This window comes from Dipodomys ordii, unplaced genomic scaffold, assembly GCF_000151885.1.
Source record: "Dipodomys ordii isolate 6190 unplaced genomic scaffold, Dord_2.0 Scaffold34, whole genome shotgun sequence".
In the NCBI taxonomy this organism is placed as follows: Eukaryota; Metazoa; Chordata; class Mammalia; order Rodentia; family Heteromyidae; genus Dipodomys; species Dipodomys ordii.
Genome location: NW_012267250.1, coordinates 10,851,388 through 10,871,480, shown reverse-complemented (window position 1 = coordinate 10,871,480; position 20,093 = coordinate 10,851,388). Strand labels below are relative to the sequence as shown.

General features: G+C 34.6%; 1 protein-coding gene across 3 annotated transcripts in view; it reads left to right on the top strand.

Moving 5' to 3' along the window:
- Jmjd1c (jumonji domain containing 1C) overlaps positions 1-20,093 on the top strand; it is a 183,355-nt gene that overhangs the window by 90,573 nt on the left and 72,689 nt on the right. For 2 of the 3 annotated variants that reach the window (XM_013017118.1, XM_013017117.1), the window contains exons 1-2: positions 6,918-7,461; positions 11,135-11,248. The gene's annotated coding sequence lies outside the window, so the exon portion shown is untranslated. Of the gene's footprint in view, positions 1-6,917; positions 7,462-11,134; positions 11,249-20,093 lie in introns of those variants that run through there. The other variant, XM_013017119.1, reaches the window with a different exon arrangement.

The window sequence follows — 20,093 nt, the reverse complement described above, 5'->3', positions numbered from 1 at the left end:
GGTGAGGTGGAATCTCAATGTTGTTTTGATTTGCATTTCTTTTATGGCTAAGGTGGTTGAGCATTTCTTCATGTATGTATTGGCCATCCTTCTTTCCTCTTGAGAGAAGTTTCTCTTTAAGTCTTTATCCCACTTATTTATTGGGCAGTTGTTTCTTTGAAGATTTCTTGTTGGGGGGATTTAATTTTTTAAGTTCCAGGTATATTTTAGATAAGAGACCATTGTCTGTTGTATGGCTAGTGAAGATCTTCTCCCAGTCTGTGGGCTTTCTATTGATCTTGCTAGCTATGTCCTTTGCCATGCAGAAGCTCTGCAGTTTCATGCAATCCCGTTTGTCCAATCTTTCTTTGATTTGTTGTGTTTCTTGGGTCTCTATTAAGAAAATTTCAGCTTGTGCCAAGGAGACCTAGGGTTTCTCCTATTCCATCCTGTGATGTTTTCAGAGTGTCTGCTTTGACTCCTAGGTCTTTGATCCATTTGGAGTTGATTCTGGTGCAGGGTGATATATAAGGATCTAGCTTTAGTTTTCTACAAGTAGTTAACCATTTGGTTAACCATTAGTTAACCATTTGGTTAACTACTTGAAATTCTTTAATACCACTTTTCAGTGTAAAAATTCCTTAGCTATGAACTTTAGTTCCTGGTCTCAGGACTTCCATAAACAAAGCTCCTCCTCTGCCTCCTCTTCCCCCCTAAATTTTTGTATTCAAGGCGAATGCTCTATTACTTGATGTATAACTCCACTTCTGCTTTTTTTGTTGTTGTTAATTGGAAATAAGAGTCTTAGGAGTTTTTCTTTTATTAGGATTTATAAATTATCATGCAGTTGGATTCATTGGAGCATTGAAATATTTTTTGTTATATAAAACATTCCCTGGAGTCTCTCTCTCTCTCTCTCTGTCTCTGTCTCTCTCATAGTTCATTTGTAGATTATTATTTTTTTTTTTTTGTCAGTCCTGGGGCTTGAACTCTGGGCCTGGGCGCTGTCCTTGTGCTCTTCGACTCAAGTCAAGCACTCTACCGCTTCAGCCATAGCACCACTTCCTTATAGTTCATTTGTTTGAGAACCTCCTTGATTAGTTTTGCTTGTTTTTCTGTATGAGCATTAAAATTGATTTGTTAAAAGCTGGGTGCTAGTGACTCATGCTTGTAATCCTATCTACATAGACTGTGAGATTCTTACCTTCAATAAACTGCCCAGAAAACCAGAAGTGAAGGTGTAACTCAAGTGGTAGCCTTGAGCAAAAGAAGCACAGAGACAGTGCCAGGCCCTGAGTTGAAGCCCCAGACTGGCACATACACAAACGAAAATTGATTTGTTTAGTTCTAAATCTTACTCTTTTTTGGGGGGGGGTGAGGCACAGAGCTCAGACGTGGGGCTTGAACTCTGGGACTGGGCGCTGTCTATTACTCTTCATTCAAGGCTAGTGCTCTACCATTTGAGCTACAGTACCACTTCCGGCCTTTTCTGTTTATGTGGTGCTGAGGAATAGAACCCAGGGCCTCATGCATGTGAGGCAAGTACTCTATCACTGAGCCACCTTCCCAGCCCAAATCTTACTATCATATAAAATACAAAATAACTTGGGGGAAAAGACTTCCAAAAGCATAAATAAGAAATCAAATGTTTGTTATATGTGAATAAATGAAACAAATTATTAAATATGATCAGTGTATTAATGAATTTTGTGATAACTACTTCTTAAGCAAACTTCCTCTAGTCATTCTGAAAAGAAACCCGAATAACTTGGCAAAGTAGTTTGTGTATCTAATTCTAGTCAAATTTGGCAACAGGATATAAGTTTGCCTATGTCCTGGTAATAATAGTATGAAGTACAGGTTAGAAGAAACTGAAAAGGCAGATCTGAAGTATAGCTAGGATAAATATCTAGTCAATTTTTTTGTAGGAAGAAATACAACCTGCAAAGTTATGAAAAAAGAAAAGCAGGTAAACTCTCAATATTAGAAGAAAGGAGGACTGATCAAGGTAATTCTGAACCTCAAGTCATGGATATAACAAACTCATAGACAAAAAAACAATGAAAGAAAAGACATAGAATTCTGCCATTGTGTTACTGAAAGTGTAGAGAATGGTCTCTGAAGTTTTGTTTTTGATGGTCATGGGGCTTGAACTCTGGGTCTGGATGCTTTCCCAGAGCACTTCAGCTCAAGGTGAGCACTCTATCACTTGAGCCACTTCTGGTTTTCTGGTTGTTTATTGGAAATAAGAGTCTCATGGACTTTCCTTCCTGGGCTGGCTTTGAGCCACAAGACTCAGATCTCAGCCTCCTAGTAGCTAGGATTACAGGTGTGAGTCACAGGCGCCCAGCGGTTACTGAAGTTTTTAACCATGATTTTAGAATCCTCAGAAGTTCTTTTTCTTAAGTATAAGTCATTAAAATCTTGGCAGAATTACAGAGTGGACATTTATATTGGCATTTTTCTGGTGACTAAGTAATTGTAAAGAATTATATATATATATGTATATATATATATATTTTTTTTTTTTTTTAAAGGAGTTGGGTGCCAGTGGCTTACACCTGTCATCTTAGCTACTCAGGAGACTGAGATCTGAGGATCATGGTTCAGAGCCAGCCCATGCAGGAACATCTATGAGACTCATCAGTTAACTGCCAAAAAAGCAGAACTAGAGCTGTGGCTCAAGTGATAGAGCCTTAGCCTTGAGCAAAAAAGCTCAGGGACAGCACCCAGGTCCTGAGTTCAAGCCCCAGGACCAGCACTAAAAAAGGATTATTAAATGATTCTCCATTATCTAATTTCCAACAAGTTTGTAATTTTCTGTGTATTTGTATGATTCTGTTAATGTATGTTTCCTTCTTAAGGAAAGCTGTGCTAGTCTAGGAATTTGTTTTTCTTCAATATTATAATAATTATCCTAATTACTCAGAGCCAAACACATAGCAAAACATTCTATATATACTGGTTGAATGATTATGCTACATGATGGAGTAGTTTCTTAAAAGTGATTAAAGTGAAGGTCTAAAAATATTTGTAGAACTTAAGTGCTACACAGCTTTTACAATAGATGGAAGATCTCAAGATTTGTAATTTTATTAATGTGAAAAGCTAATCCTTTGGATGCTACCATGATACAGGAATTTTATGTTCAATTATGCATTTTAAAGCTTTTATAAGGAAAATATAGTGTATTTTTTTCAGAATATAGTTAGCCTACATGTAAGGGCATATCAAACTTTGATACTGTCACTATTATTGTTCATCTTTTCTTAACCATTGATATATATTTAAAATAACATCATTGCAAAGTATAATTAATATCAGGTCATAGAATAAGCTTTTTCATGAGGTCTTATGTTTGCTTCCTAGCACCACAAAAAATGAAATGAGGTTTAAGTCTTTATACTTGTAAGAATCCTTTGTTCAGGTTTCCATATATTAAGGTGAGAGATTTATATCCCAAGATAAATGTATCCAAAATGCCCTTTTAACTCTCAATTGTACATATACAGTTCTCACATTATTGGAAAAACAGATTTTCTTTCCCAAACCCCAGATAGAGCTGCCTTCCCTTTGGCCTCTGTTCTTTCTCACCTCTGTTGATTTATTCAGCTTGTAACCTAGAAACAAGCTAAAAAGGAAGGAAGTCGAGATGAGTATTTCTGGGCAGTAACTAGAGTAACTTCCTCTTCCTCTAGCCTGTTTTAAAAGCCAGAAAAGGGCCGTATCCCCTCACCTCCCAAGAAAAAAATAAAAAGAAATGTTCTGTGACATTTTGTTTTCCTTTCTTTCTCCAGTAAGAGAGAGAAGCCATAAGAACAATGAAAGGATTTAATTGTAATTTTCTCTGTCTGAACATTGGATCTTCCAGCACTAATAAGTTGTGAGACCAAGAGAGAATTAAAGAGAATTTGTGTAAAACATAAAAATGTATGTTTAATGCTCAACTTTCTATATCATTACTTCACTATATATATATATATATATATATTTTTTTTTTTTTCCCTTAAATACTAGTACCTGGGCTTAATCTCAAAGCTTCAAGGTTTTGCTCTTAAGTTTTTTCTTCAGGTCTGGCATTACCACTTGAGCTGAACTTCCAGTTTAACTTTTGTGATGATCAATTGGAGGTAGAGTCTCTTGGAGCCCTTCTATGATTTCAGCCTCCAAATTAATGTATTTACAAAAATGTTAAACCCAATTTAAATAGTCAAAAGCTACTCATTGGGGTGGCTTAAGCCTATAATCCTAGCTACTCAGACTGCTGAGATCTGTAGGATCAAGGTTCACAGCCAGCCTATGCAGAAAAATCTAAGATATTCCATCTCCAAAAGTTGGGCAGAGGCATGGTTCCAGTGGTAGAGTATTAGTGGAGCAAGCAAGCAAATGAAGCAAGCTCAGTCATAATATATGACAGTTGTGGTATCTAGATTGTTAAGTGCTGTTTTATGAAGTTTGATTTGGTTGGAGGACTGATAGTACTTTAGAGGCAGTGATAGCTATTTTAAGTTTGTCTCTGTAAAATCAAAACTCAAATTTATGCTATAATAAGGTGACTCTTGTAAGTATGTACAATAAATTATGGAAATGTAGTATAAAATGTTCTTGAAATGTGATTCTTACATTAAGCAGTATCTAGTTTTTGTTTCCATTGCTGTTGTGGCTTGCTGATTTTTTGGTAATTTATATGACATAGTGAGATATTTTTATTTCCATATATGTTCTTATTCTCTTAAGTAATTAATTTTGAATGAATAACTAGGGTATGTGTGGTTTCAGAGTATTAGTAAAATACTTTATACTTAAGTTAACCTCACTACCTTATGTATGTAACTGTAACTCCCCTGTACATCACCTTGACAATAAAATTAAATGAAAAAAAAGAAAACAGAATCATGAAACTCATTAAAATTGTTTCAAAATGGGAAAGAAATAAATAGTAATAAAATACATGCATGTATGGAAATACCTAAATGAAATGCTTTGCATAATTAATACATGTTAATAAATAAAAGTAGTATATAACAAAAAATACTATATAATAAAGACTTGTTTAAACTAAAAAGGTATTTTTATGTAGAATACAATGTTGTATTTACCACCAACCATGATGTATTATATAGATATATTTTACTAATATATTTTACTAATCATTGCCTATCTGTTTTTATCCTTAGGAAACTTTTATAAGTAAAAGCCATTATAAGTCTAAGGCTATCATATACTAAATTGAAACATCTTATTTTCATAGGTGGTCTGATACCAGCTATTAATTATTATTGAAATGAAAGCCCATATTCTTATAAATAGTAAATTTTAGATTTATGTAAATTAAAATATAACTACATGAAGACAAATTAACAATGAAATTCTATTCACATAATACTATTTAAAGTAGGTGAACTAAGCTGGGCCCTGGTGGCTCACGCCTGTAACCCTAACTACTCAAGAGGCTAAGATCTGAGGATCACGGTTCAAAGCCACCCCGGGCAGGAAAGACTGTGAGACTCATATCTCCAATAAACCACCAGAAAACCAGAAGTTGTGCTGTAGCTCAAGTGGTAGAGCACTCGTCTTGATCTGAAGAGCTGAGGGACAGTGCCCAAGCCCAGAGTTCAAGCCCCACAACCAACCCCCCCCAAAAAAAAGTAGGTGAACTATTTTATACTTGAAAGTATATTTTCAAAGCTTTATTGCATACATACTTTTCTTCATATTCCTTAAACAGAAAAAAACATTTCAGTTAAATCTTAACACTGAAGCATGGTTTACTTAGTAGCTAACTAACATATGTTACTGAATGTTGTAAAGATCCATCAAGCTTCAGGACCAGCTAATCTCCCCCACCCCCCCAAAAAGAGAAAACAGTTATATCAACAAATTAGTAGATACAACTGGATGTTTAGGATACACTCACAAATAATAGTTTTTATCTCTGGTCTTTGTTGAGTAGCTAATATTAACTTTGTGCTATTATATGAATATCTACTATAACATGAGGAAATGCCTTTAGAGTATCCCTGTCCAGTAGAAATAAAAAGTGAGCCACATGTAAGTAAAAAGTTTCAGGATTTACATTAAAAGAGCAAAGATTTTATTTAATCAGTATGTCCAAATATTGTTTCAAGATGTAATCATCATAGAATTTTGAGATGTCTTTTTAGTGTGTATTTTATATGTACAGCAAATATCTCACTTTAGATTACATTTCAAATGCTCAGCGGTCACTTCCATATCAAACAGTGCAATTCCAGAATCTAGATACACTTTAATAGACATCAGAAAAATGTTTTATGCTTTTAGGTTACAAATTTTTATCTGTGAACTGTAAAAATTATTTACAAAAAACGCAGATATTTTAGAAATATTTTTAAATATTTAAAAAATATGCCTAAATACATATTACAGGTTTTTCTCTTTTTGGATAAAGTTGCCTGGTAAGGCTGTTTTTCACTTGATTTTTTGCTTAAACTGATAACACCAAAATTTAGAAGTGATTTTTCTTCTGAGTGTTTTTATATTTTTAAAACAAACTAAAAAGTACTCTGCTTGAAAACACACTGAAAGCATTTCTTAAGGTTTAAAGCTGTGCTTTATTTTTGCCAACTGGACATACTTAGGTTTTTTTTTTTTCTTCACTTTCTCACCTTGGTAAATCTGGGGAGCAAAAACTTGTGTTTGCATTTGCTTTATGAAGGAGACAGTAAACTTGAGCTCTCAGTCTAGCCACTAGCCTGCCTTTGTCTGTTGTTGAAATTATGAGCCAGTCTCTATGGCTGCAGCCAAATGAGTAATCACCAGTAATGTGACTCGTGCTGGAAGTGACTCCATCAGCACCTGTGACGGGGGATTAGTTACAGTTTACAGAGCACCGCCTCTTCCCTTCTCTCTGTGCGCCTTGAGCCAAGTATTCGTTCTCATTTGGGTGTCTGCTCTGTTGGAAGCTACTGCAGTGTGTTTCCACGCAGACGGAGTACAGTGGGAAAGGCTTTCTCTAGCTAATGGATGGCTGTTCTCTTTATTTGGAGTATCTTACTGGTTATGTAAGCGACCTCGGGAGAAATTATCCTGACCTAGATCGGAGTATGCGGTAGTGCTTCAGCTGCAGGATTTCTTAGTCGTTAACACCACAGTGCTGATGACAAAGAGCGAGTTGTAATCCTCATCACTGCCAGGGCTGAGCCGGAGCAGACAGAAAATCGTCATTTGCTGGTCGGAAGACTTGTTAGGTTACAGCTCCTGCTTGGTTTTGTGGTCTTGGCTTTTCTTCCTATACAATGACGCTGCTGCAAGTGAGCTCTGAAGTGCTTGGTTTAAAAGCCATTTGCCTGTGATTTTTGAAGACTAAAGAAGTATTCACGATAGATTAAAAAATATATACTACTTAACTGCAAAATGAAATGTCAGCTATACTTACTGACCTTTAAAGCCTTGGCTTGGATTTCAGAAATTTAAAGATACTTGAAAATTCTCAAGAACAAAGTACGGTTTGTATTTTTCTGCTTCCTTTTTCTTTTGTCTTAATTTACATTGGGTTTTGGTTCTCAGCCTTAGGAATTGAGGTCACTGCCTTTTATATTCTAGTTCTGGCTTCAGTGTTTTTAGTTTTAAGATCTTAAAAACTGGTTAGAAAGAGGTTAACTGTGTTTATAACTGCAGTAGCTCTAAAAAGATTAATTTAAAACTGGGTTTAAAAAAGTAAAACAGAAGTATTTCAAATTAATATTTCAAGGGAAGTAAGGATACTTGTTTTCTGAGGGCCTTTTTTTGGTAGTGTATTCTCTTCCCAACCCCCAACTTGTTTTCTAACTATCATGTTTTTCAGCAGACCTACTTGGGTGGGAATCTGGACTTTGTTCTTTGAAGTAGCTCCGGTCTTTTTTGTTGTTGTTGTTGGTTGTCTAAACCTCCACTTATAAAATAGGGCCTAGATTGCCTTTAGCTTTACAATTTAACTTTTGTTGAGATTTCTATCCATATTTTTGTAGGTAATGAGCCTGTTTTTTTTTTTTAACTTGGAAAAGGAATTGTTAATGTTAACCAGAGATTGTTAGAGACTCAGACAGCAGATATAAACTCCATGAATTTGCTGTTAAATGTTAGATGGTGAGTCTTAACATCGTTTGTTTGAGCAGCTGAGTTGTGTTTGAAAGCCATAGCTGATTTATCTAAAAAATGTTTTTCGGAGAGGGCTCATCTGTTCGCCTCTTCCTCATGTGAATGGAATGTGGTGCAGCATGGAGCCCCAAACAGGATACAGTTGGTCCAAGCATTCTTCTATAGTGTGGTAGGCCCTACTGGAAATATAGGCTTTCAACTATATTTATTCTGGCTTTCGACTAATTGAAAGTACTGTTAACACTGACAAATGACCTTAAGAGAACTTTAATCTGATAAAGTATTTTGTTTCAACTAAATACTCTATTTTAAGTTAGTTATTTTCATGGATTTTTTTAGAGACTGAAGTCTTTTGTAATTAGGGCCTTATTCTACAGTGACTTTTCTTTAGATGGTAGTTCTTTGCTTCCCCTTAGGCTGTGGAAGTTTCTCACAGAATATCTTTCGTCTTGAATTAGTAATGCATGAGTTCTAGTTCCTTTACATTCCAGTGCATCTACAGCCATGAAATATTAACTTCAGATTCATCATAAAAAATATACATTGTTGATTTGCCACTTAAAGAAATTGGTGTATTTTACTTATCTTTTTGTGTTTCTCTTTATTTTTTTAATAAAGTAGAATCAGTCACACTCATTCATGGTTGATCACTTAATATATGAAAATATTTATTGAACAAGCATTATGAAAGTATTTATTGATATTTGATAGGCGCTTACTAGTATTTAAATATATATTTTATTGTTTTCAATTTGTGGCTTTTTCTATTTAAGAAATGTAATATAGTTTTTGCCCTATTTTATATCAGAAATAGATCATTGTTCTTAATGTTACTCAAATTTAATTACTGTAAACAATATTTTTACATTTTCAGTTATCAAGTTTTTAAGTGGCTTTTAACTATACCTTAAAACTTGGGAAATTTTCATTTCAACCTGGAAGTTAAACTTTTTTCCCTAATAACAGTTAAGATTTAAGATTTTTGTTTTAAGTTGGCGTTTACCACTAAAACCTTGAGAAAGATTATTGAGAAGCATGTTTTCCATATTATAAAAAGATTAGATCCCATACAAAACACGAATCACACCTGTTTTGTTTGCCTCAGAAAGAGACACACATAAGACTGGTGTGGTTTACTTCTATGTCAAATCCTACTAAGTTGATTTGTATCTTTAGCAATTTATATAATGCCTTTTGTGGATCGTTTCTGTTAGCCTTTATTAGTTGACCTAACATGATACTGTTTGAAAAGAAATAGAACATTAGATAATGTTCATATATTAGAAGTCTTCATGAGAAGATGCTGTTTTCTAGTTTACTAAAAACTCAAACTGACAGGTATAAACATGGAAACAATTTTTCATAGTAAAGATGAACTAAATTAATCTCTCTTCAGATAACCTACGTATTTCTTGTCAATAGATTCCATAATGGCAGACATTTTTAAGTAAAAATAAGTAATCTTGTTTTTTTTAAACTTTGTCACTTAAGGGAAATAATAGAATTTATGAAATCATAACTTAGTAATCTACTTCTAGCAAGTAGGAAATACTAGAATGACGCTGTAGTAGGAGATGCTTAATAAGGAGATACTTAAGGTGGTAAGTTTCTACTTTAAAGATGTAATTTCTCACCCAAATAAAATATTTCTCTTAAAGGGTAAGCCTAGGACACAAAATGTTATTATATTTACATTTTCTGATTGTAAATACTGAAAATAAGTAAATAGTATAAGAGCTATTGTTTGGGGTTCTTTTTGTGGGGGGGGGTAAGAGTTTGCCAGGATTGAACCCAGAGCTTTGTTCATACTACTTTTAAGTAATACTCTTACCACTGATTTATATCACACTGTGAAAATATTTGCCACAATAGAAGAGATGTTGTTATTTATAAATTCAATGTATGGTATAGGACAAAGGCATGTTTAAAATATTTGTGTTTTTTTCCCTCATGTGTTTTTACCTAGTCAGAGCAGTTACAGAATGGTAGTGAGTCAACTTATTTACAGAAATTAACTTCTTTTAAGCCATTTTTGAACTAAGAGACCTTGAAGTTTCCCCAGAGTATGTTTACTACTTGTGATTAACAAGATGTTATATTTCTTTGAGACATAATTTGAGAAGAGGCAAACACAATGGCTTTGGAACCTCTGGGAATTTTTATTGACTATGTTAATTAAAAGCTTTAAATGATCATCCACATTGCCTTCTAGTAAGGAAGATTTCTTCTGTGATATAAGCAATTTAGAAGTTATATTGGTTTTTCAATTTTTGACTATTAAAACTACTCTTTCATAAGATGATGAAATTGTTTTTATTGTCAAGTTTTACAACAGTCCCATGGATATAAGCTCATTAGTTTTTACTAAAGCTTCATCTACTAAGAGATGGTGTGTTGTAATAGCCATTAAAACAATAGTTACTTGGTATTATTATCCTTCATCTACCTCCTCTTACTCTTGAACCTACCCTAAGATATATGACCTTAGATTTATACTTGTTAAGTACTAGAGATTTAGAGATATTTTGCTGCTAGGTATAGTACTTAGTGATCTCTTCTTATTTTTTTCTATGCTACTCTTACTGACTTTTATTCATGCTTGGGCAAGGGTAGGGGTGAAGTTAAAAGACCATATGCTTCCTGTGGAACTAAAACTGGGCTTAATGTGGATGATCTAGCAAGAGATTAAAATTGAAATCATACTCTTTAGAAGTGACAATAGTTTAAAATGAAATGAGTAAATACTCATATTTTCAGAAATTGTTTCTTCTTTTGAATATTAAGCAAAAAACTTACATAAACATTTGCTTTCTTCCCCAAAATAAAAAAAACTGGGGCTTAATTGGATACACGCACACACTCACACTGTTTATCATTTTGTTTTAATACAAAATATCCCATTGTATGGGTAAACAAATTGCTTTATATATTTGTGGTAGTTGACACTAATGCATAGTATTTATGTACACCTCCTGCATACCACATTTAGGAAACACATTCTAGAAAATAACCACCCGAAAATTTCTTTTCTTGACAGACTTTCAAGCCACTGGTTGAGAAAAGTAAACCCAGATCAATCACTGCAGTAGAATTCCTTATAGATAAACAACTGGATTTTTTAACTGAGGATAGTGCCTTTCAGCCCTACCAGGTAAGAAATTTTGGATAACTTTTAAAAGCTAATTAAGACACTGTTTGAGCTAACACCTTCAGGTGTTCAGAAAATTAATCTGTACATTTGTGTGGGCTGTATGTGTGTGCATGTATGTGTATGTGGGTATTGGGTTTTGAACTCCTAAGGCTTCCTGCTTGCTAGGCAGGTGTTCCAGCACACTCTACATCCACAGCTTAATCCAGCCAATTTTTATCACACATAAATGATTCTCTTATTTCTTGAAATATGTACTGAAATCCTATGGTAAACCAGGAATTTCTGTCTTTAGTTAGGATTATAGAAGTAAACAGAGTACCCATGAAATTCTAAATGTTAGAAAATAGCTAGTTAAGTACTAGTATAAATTATTTTTGCTCCAACTCTAAAAGTTTAAAGATATGCTCAGTATAATAAGATTTAATGTTCACATGTACACAACTATCATTTTAATGTAATAATTTATTTTTATCTTCAATTCTGTGAACCCATGCCTTGAGCATGCTAGGCAGACATTCTACCATGAACTTTTATTTACAGTCCTCATTTCTTTTTAAGGGAATATTTCCACTAGATTGCCACCAGTTTAATAGTTTATTGACTAAAATATTATTGGATAAGATTATCAGATGATTAGATTTAAATTATATGAAGAAACTCAGAAAAAGTAGTAAATTAACTTGGTGTGGTGATACATGTTTGTAAGCACTCTGGAAGCTGAAGCAGAAGAATCTCTTTGAAAGCCAGTGCTACAGTGACTAACACCTATCATAGTAGATAATCATAAGATTGAGATCTAAGTAGGCTAAAAATCTAGCCCTTACAGACAAATCCAGGAGACTCTTACCTAATTAGCCAGCAAAAACCAGAAGTGGAGGTGTGACCCTAGTGGTAGATCCCGTGCCTTCAGTGTGAGCTCAAGGCCCTGAATTTAAGTCCCAGTACAGTCCCCCATTCAACCAAAGTAGTAAGAGAAGAAAATGAATAGTAAACTTTTGTTTTAATTTTGGGGTTAATATTTTAAAGTATTAAGTAAAATATCAGTTTCTTTTCTTTTCTGGTCTGGTCTGGTCTGGTCGTGGGGCCTGAACTCTGGACCTGGGCGCTGTCCCTCAGTTCTTCAGCTCAAGGCTAGTGCTCTACCACTTAAGCCACAGCTCCACTTCCAGTTTTCTGGTGGTTTATTGGAGATAAGAGTGTCAGGGACTTTACTGCCTGGGCTGGCTTTGAACTGTAATCTTCAGATCTCAGTCTCCTTAGTAGCTAGGATTATAGGCAAGAGCCACTGGAGCCCGGCTAAATGTTATTTTCTTATTTGAAGTCTTCATGTGCTTTTAATATTCCTGTTAATTTTTTCTTATTCTTTTAGATAGCCTCATTTTTTGTACTGTTAGCTTTGTTCTTTTTGTTTATTATATTTATAACTAAAATTTACAATAAATCCCAATCTAATATTGAAGGTACTTGGACTTTTCCCTTGGGTTTGTTTTTGTGAATGCCATTTAGCTTACTGTAGGCCTTATTATTATTTGTTTTGTTTAAAAGTTATTTACAGTAAATTCAGATAGACAGATCTAGGTAGGTAAATTCAAAGGAACCTTTTCCAACTTGCTATATAGTGTTTTAATTATGTGGTTGCATTGGAAATTCTGTGGTGCTTTGAAAATTTTAGCTTGGATCTGAAGTAAAATGGTTATGCAGAAATTACTTTTAAAAATAAACTTTTGCCAGGTGGCCTAAAACTCTACAAAATGTTCACTAAAATTATAATTATTGAACTTGCTAACAGAGGGTTTATTCCCCCCACTAACATTTAAAAAGTCTTCTAAATGCTTTTATTTAAAATGCAGGGCTGGGAAGGTGGCTCAGTGGTAGAGCGCTTGCCTTGCATGCATGAGGCCCTGGGTTAGATTCCTCAGCACCACATAAGCAAAAAGAAAAAAAGCCAGAAGTGGCACTGTGGCTCAAGTAGTAGAGCGCAAGTCTTGAGCTGAAGAGCTAAGGGACAGCGCCCAGACCCAGAGTTCAGGCCCCACAACCAGACCCAAGAAAATTAAAAAAAAAAAATGCAGCCACAGGAGCTAGACTGTTAGGTTGTTTGGCAAATTGTATGATTTTTATGTTCCCCTAATAGATAACATAGAAGTCTACCTCTGAAGTAGTTTTCCATTGCTTCCACCCTTTTGGGTGGTTTTAGGAGTTGAACCTAGAAGAACCTTTTTCACTTGATCTTAGAAGTGTTCTATAACAGCCTACTAGCCTTTCACTTGACATTTTAATCATATCTATTTCCCCAAAGAGACTAAATTTAGAAGAAATTAGCCTAAGAACATTTGAGTTTTATAACTTCTTATAAATTTTAGGATAAACAGCACAAGATGTTTCCATATGTATTATTATGCTTAAGTTTTTAAAAAGTAAAAATACTAAAGTATTTTCTCCAGTTTATAAATGATAAATACCTAGCATAGCATGTTGAATGGAAATCTGCTACAGAAGCTTAACATGGTTCACTCTAGTTTTTCATTTTATTTAACTTTCAATTTATGTAATTTTTATTTACCAGGAAAAGGAAAAAAAGAGTTAAAAAAGAATTAAGAGTTCATGTAATTAGGAGTGTCTTTATTCTAGTGTTTTCCTTTAAGTAATTCTCCAAGCAGTACATTAAATTCATTGTCATCTTAAAACATTTATTGGCATAGATTTTATAGATGTACCCATCTCAACCTTAAAAAGTAACCCTGTATAAGTCAGAGGGAGTTTAGGGACACTTGAACATACTGTAATTCACTTTTTGTAATTAAAATTTTTTTTTTCACTTTCTAAATCTCATAAGGCAGTTTGTTCTGAATTATTTTGCTGATAATTCCTTATGAACTTCTTAGGGGGAAAATCTTTTCTTTAGAAATACTGTTTTGTGTGTGCCAACTTTGGAGCTTGAAATCAGTCTGGGTACTACTATCCTTCGACTTTTTTCTGCTCAAGCCTATTGGTCTGCCACTTGAAGTACAGATCTACCTGTGGCTTTTTGCTAGTTAATTGGAGGTAAAATGTCTCCCAGACTTTTCTTCACAGACTTAATTAGAAATGTGATTCTTAGCTCTCAGCCTCCTCAGTTAGGATTACAGGCATGAGACACTGGAGTCTAGCTGTTTATTTTTTTGAGGGAGGGTTTTGCTATAGCCTACCCTTGAACTCATTGTGTAACCCATGTGGGCCTCAAAGTTAACCCTTTTACCTTCAGCTTCGTTTACAGGTGGCATAAATAAGTTGATGACCCCTTTGGTTTTTGTTGTTGTTATAAATAAGTTAATGACCTCTTCGGTTTTTGTTGTTGTTGTTATTTTGTTTTTTTGCTGGCACTGTGTATTGAATCCACGGCCATACTAACTTAGTACTCTACCATGTGAGCCATATATACCCAACCCTAATTATTTCTTTTCAAAGATACTTTAAGTGTAGTTTGTTTGTAGTGGTAATTATTGCCATTATTACATCGTCATTATTGATTTGGAATATAGTTATAGAAATTCAAAAACCTTTTCATTGAATTTGATTGTATTTGATCAAGTTAGATTGATAAAGAAATTACAGCTTTCAACTTTCAGCATGATTTTGAAATAAGTTTAAAGTAGGTTTGGCTACTGGCCATGCACACACCTGTACTTTTCAGGTTGGTTGCTTCATACCGGATATCAAAAGAGATTATTTCTTACCTGAAAGTTATATATGACTCATATCAATTAATGTGGCTTGGTTGGCATGTTAGTTCATTATTTTCTAGAGATCACAATCCTCTGCCTTTAAATGTAATAAGGAAAGAAGACAAAGTACACTAGTTTAAGATTTGCTGAATCGGCTTGCCCCATTTTTATGCCCCATTTTTATCTGTTGAATGTCAAATTTTATTATATAGTACTGGGCTATTGTTTTCTATTCTAAGACAGAGTCATCCTAGAACTAAAGGAGTGATTTCTCCCTCAAGGTTTAGGTCACAATGAGTTACTACATTTAGAGATAAAGCTGTTAGTATTAGTTTTTGTCCTTGTAAAAGATACAGACATTGAACTTCTATACTGGATATTTGATAAAATACTGTTGTGTTATAAGTTGTTAGTTGGAGGAAAAGGGTGGAACAAACCAGTTATTTCCTTAACTCCTGGACTGAAGATGACTAAAGACTTGAACAGAGAAGAGTCTTACATTGTCTAGTAAATAAATGTATGTGAATTATGTTATATCTGTATAGCTGTAGTTTATTAGTCTTTCCATTAATAAAAGTTATTTTTTCAAAACCTGGCCTGTGTTAAATAGGCATTCTACCAGTGAGCTTTGTACCCCAACCCAGCTTGGATTGGTTTTTATGCATAACCTTTCCATCATCTGTCATATTAAGCATATAGGCTGTGGTTTCTGAATATCCTTACGGCAGTTGTTTCTCAACCTCATGTGGTTTACTAAAAATAGCCAAACAAGTGCCTAGGATAAATTAGCAATAGTTTAGGGGTGAAGTGTAGCCGTTTTCTCCTAAATTGTTTTTGTCTTTCACAGTTTGGAATTGCTTCACAACCAGATGATGCAAATGAGATGAAATTTAGCCCTGAACTAGCCAAAATAAATAATTAACCGATAGTTAGGTTTTAACTAGGCAAACATTACACTTTTTTTGTATCTTTTTTAAATTTTATTTTATTGTAAAGATACTGTACCAGAGGGGTTACTATTAGATGAGTAAGGGAATGAGTACATTTTTTGTTGAGCATTGTTACCCCCTCCTTTGTTTTTCTCCTACTATCCTTTCCCTCCCCCTACACTTTTTGAATTAAGTATTTGACATGAGGTCCAAGATTACAGGTAGAAAATCTTGGTGATAATTTGCTTCTAAGCAGATCTATTCTTTAGAATACATGATAGTATTGCTAATATTTTTTAGAAAGATGTGAACACAATTTGGGTAAATGAGTTTTTTTCTACCCTTTTCTCTCAGCACTAAATGTTTCTCTGATCATGGAAATTTGACCTGATAAATTATTAGCATACCTATGTTAAAGATTTATAATAAAATATTTTCTAATTTGAAGAAACTTCCAACACTATTTTTCTCCCTAGACTTTCCCTCCTTAATCTTTTTCTGTCCCATGGCTTGAACTATAGGGTTTTCATTTCAGTTTCTTTGCTCAATTGAAGATGGCTGTTTTCCATTTTTGTTGGTAGTTCATTAAGCTTTTTTGGTCCTTATTTGTAACTCTTCACAAGCTTTTGTCTTCCTACTTTTCACAATTTTTTTACTGTTTGCCTTTACTACATTTATCAGTCAGTCTTATTTTATGGTAGCTTCTTGAACTATTATTTAAAGGAAATGATGTTAGAAAAGATGATTACAGAACATTTTTCCATTGGGAAAATAAACCTATTTGCTGATAATAGTTATTTTTATCTCTTGAAAGTATAAGCTAGTAGCTAAGCACTGGTTTCTGAGGCCTGTCCTGTTAGCTGCTAGGAAGGCAGAGGTAAGAAGTTTATATTTTAACCAGTCAAAAGCTGGACCAAGAAAAAAAAGCATATGATCAGAGCATATGATGTTATCCCAGCTACCATGAGAAATGTAAATAGGACTGCTGTCTAGGTTGGCAAAGACCAAATGTAAGACACCTTGTTTTAGCAAAAGGGCTAAATTAAGTGTGTCTCATACAGCGGAGCACCAGCCTAGCTAGTGTTAAATTTTGAGTTCAAATCTTGGTACAATAATAACAGTATAAAGCTGGATGGTGGCATACAAGTACTATGTCTGTACTTAAGATGCTAAGGCAGGAGGACCACAAGTTACTGTGTAGCAATAGCTAGAACCTGTCTTCAAAATAAGGTTATGATAAGGTTCAGAAACTATTTTCTTTGTTTGGATCTGGGAAGAGGCTTTGTGGAGGTTATATGGGCTGAAAGTTCTCTGAGCATGGAATGCAATAGTTGTATTAAATGACCTTTCAAAATTCTTTCCCAGCACTCTATAATAATTCTATGAACTTGGTCAAGGTGAAAAAATGATTTCATACCAACATTAATTATTTTACTCTGAGATAGGAGTCATTCAATCTAAAATTAGGTTTCTCAAAGAGAAAACTCTTGAATTATGGAGTGCCAGATAAGTTCTGCAAAATTAGCAAACCAGATAAGTTCTGCAAAATTAGCAAACCAGGATTTTTTCGATTAGCAGTACTTAAAAGTTCTCTATTCTATTTTTTTCTGTCTGTTTCAGAATTAGATTTGGCAGGAGTTGAGCATATTCCCAATTACTCCTTGAATTTTCATATGTACCTCTCATTTTCATTTCACTTTGCCTTCATATTATCATTCATTTGAAATTTAGAAGTTCCTTGTTGATATTTAAAGAAAGTAAAATTGCAGTGCTGAAGTTGTTGCCAATCAATTGAGCCAAAAATGTAAACAAAATACACTGGATTACATGGATTTTTAATTTGATGAGATTAGTATCCATGGATGGGCATGGTCCCTGGGGGTGGTCTTCATAGACCAAAGCAGGAAGCAGCTATTGTGTAGTACTTGGCTTTATTCCATTTCTAGTGAAAAGTGAAAGCTTGCAATAGTAAAGCCAATTGAAACCTGGAATCTAGCATGGACAAGAAAAAAAAAGAGAACCAGTAGTTTAAATAGAATCATTATACTTCACTACTTAGGTTTTTTAAAGTTGTACATCATGATTTAATATTCAGTAATTTTGCTTGGTATTCTATATAAATATTCTATCATTAACCTACCTCAAAATTTCAAAAGTAATTTTGAAATGTGCAGGGTCAGGAGGGAAGTTGGCTTATTGGTAGAGTGCTTGCATGCATGAGGCTCTGGGTTCCATTCCTCAGCACCACATAAGCAGAAAAAGCCAGAAGTAGCTCTGTGGCTCAAGTGGTAGAGCACTTGCCTTGAGCTGAAGAGCTGAGGGACAGCACCCAGGCCCAGAGTTCAGGCCTCCTACGACCAACCAAAAAAAGAGAAATGTGCGGGGTCAATAAGCCAAGTATTTTATTTAGCCTAGTGCATATCCACTGCCATTAAATGGGTTGTTCTTCATTTGTGAAAATTAGTTGCAAAACTTGTTGTGTTGAAAATGTATCCATGGAGTCCAGGAACATGTTATTTTGGCTGAAATTGGCTTCTGTAGGAGCTGTTCTGCAATACTCAGATTAAAAACATTTATAAGTCACTGCAGTAGTTCTCTTGCAGTACCAAATCTGGTATGATCATATGCTGAAAAATCTGCTTGTCCCTTTTTAATTTCTTTTTCTGTGTGGCTGCTGTTAAGAATTTAAAGTATGTGAAATTATACTTGTAGCTATCGTATTCCAAAGATTCTAAGCTGTTGCTGGTTACTATTAGAAACATTTTTCTACTTTTTTTTTTTGCCAAAATAAGATAATAGTTTTTACTTACTGCTTTTCACTGTTACAAAGGCTTACTAAAGCATGACCATATTTACTTAAAATGTGAAAAGTAACATGTTAATATTTTACATTTTTAAAAATTTGATACTCTCCTCCCCACAGTATTTTCATACAGTTAATTATGTTAGCCTTTTGGAGAAAACAAATTTATCATTGTTGTAATTTTGTGTAATGCTTTCAGGTTCATATAGTTACCACACAAATCTGAGAAATCTGACTTACAAATGAGAAGGTAGCAGAAAAAGACACCCATTCAAAATAGTTTTCAATTAAAGGGGTAGGTATTAAAATGGTATAATAGATAAGGTCATAATAATTTGTAGCAATGAGATATAGCTGAACCATATTCAAATTGGAGTTGAAAACTAGAAAGCCAGGAACTTAAAACACATATTCATGTCCTTCTCTCCTTCTTGGACATATTTCTTTTGTTTACATATAGGTTTTACTTTTCATAATGCTAGTTTCTATAACTTTACAAGATAGTCTAGATCTAATATGTATGATTCTTGCTGAAACGAATAGTGTAGCAAAATTTAAAAAAATGAGAGGAAGGAAAATACGGAAAGGGAGAGAATATAGGAGCAATTTTACTGGCAAAGTGAGGTTTAGGATATTTTTGGGGGTGGGGGGAGGGGGGGGGGGGGGTCTGGGCCTCAGCGCTGTCCCTCAGCTCTTCAGCTCAAGGCTGAAGCCATAGCGCCACAGCGCCACTTCCAGCTTTTTTCTGCTTATGTGGTGCTGAGGAATTGAACCCAGGACCTCATGTATGCGAGGCAAGCACACTACCAACACTACCAATGAGCCAACTTCCCAGCCCCAGGAAAATTGTTTTAAGGAAATAGTTACTCCATGTTTAGGTAAGTGATAAGCAAAATCAGAATCTGTATCCCAAACTTTGCTCATAACTTTGCAAGCTATTTGTATTCTTAACACCTTGACTTCATGAGCTATCAAATGGGAAGCATTTTCTATTTGCACATCATTCTCATTTAGCACAATGTTTTTCTTACAGTTGACCTTTTTGTAAGACTCTTTCCTGACTTTTATTGCCAGCTCACTTTCCCTGGTTTTCTACACACTAGAATTAAGCTGTGTTCTAAATCTGTGCATTATTTTCAGGTTCATTTGTTCGTAAGGCAAATAATTCAGACAGGTTAAGATGTTTCACAATCTCCCACCCCCACACACACCATTTTTTTTTTCTTTTTTTGGCGGTTGTGGGGCTTGAACTCTGGGCCTGGGCGCTTGTCCCTCAGCTCTTCAGCTCAAGGCGAGCGCTCTACCACTTGAGCTACAGCACCACTTCCGGTTTTCTAGTGGTTTATTGGAGATAGGAGTCTCACGGTCTCTCCTGCCCGGGCTGGCTTTGAACCGCGATCCTCAGATCT